This window comes from Elephantulus edwardii, unplaced genomic scaffold (genome assembly GCF_000299155.1).
Source record: "Elephantulus edwardii isolate Elephantulus edwardi_28Jun2011 unplaced genomic scaffold, EleEdw1.0 scaffold00098, whole genome shotgun sequence".
Taxonomy (NCBI): Eukaryota; Metazoa; Chordata; class Mammalia; order Macroscelidea; family Macroscelididae; genus Elephantulus; species Elephantulus edwardii.
This window is the reverse complement of record NW_006399848.1, coordinates 6,579,528-6,580,468: the sequence shown is the minus strand read 5'-3', so window position 1 is coordinate 6,580,468 and position 941 is coordinate 6,579,528.

The following is a 941-nucleotide window of genomic DNA, read 5'->3' as shown; positions in this document are numbered from 1 at the left end:
TAATTATCAATGATTTCCAATTTTCCTAGGCTCATGCTTCATACAAACCAGGTTCCAATTATGAATGAATATTTGCAGCTGTTGATCCTTATTTTGTGTCTTACCACATCAGCAAATGAAGGTCCTTCATTGAGTGAAAGATTTACTCCACTTGAATCTTGCCCCCCCTATACTTGAGTGAGAGTTTAAAAATCATACAGGTTTTTCTTTTAATATACATTTTGTTTTATAACATATTACAATTTTGATTATTCATTGTTGTTGTTGTTAGATGACAGAGAGAATGACTCTATGAACTGACCTGAATCCTGTCCTATCCTGCACCATCTGTACCATTCCCAGCACACTTACAAGAATTGATGCAGTCACTGTGTCAACCCATCTTATTGAGAGTCTTCCTCTGTTTTTCTGATCCTCCACATTTCCAAACGTGATGTAACTTTCTAAGGAATAGCCTTTCCTGACAACATGTAAAAAGTATATTAGATAGTCTCACCATTCTTGCCTCTAAGGAATACTCTTATTGCTCTTTCTCCATATGTTTGTTCTTTTGGAAGATCATGGGATATTCAGTTCTCTAGCACTATGGCTTAAAGGCATTTATCTATTTGTCTTCTGTCATCCTTATTTGTTGTCCAGCTCCCAGATGAATAGCAGGAGTTTGGAAAGACCATGGCTTAAATCAGGAGCACCTTACTCTTCAAACTGATATCATTGCTCATCAAGACTTTGGAGACATTCCTGACAGACTTCCCAAATACTACACATTTCCTGATCTCCTGACAATTTCCTTTTTTTCCTCTATCTAACCACTTGGCCAACTGACTGGAAGAGATCTATATTTGTTCCCATCCCAAAGAAAGGTGACCCAACAGAGTGTGGAAACTATAGAACAATCTCATTAATTTCACATACAAGCATGATTCTACTGAAGATTATCC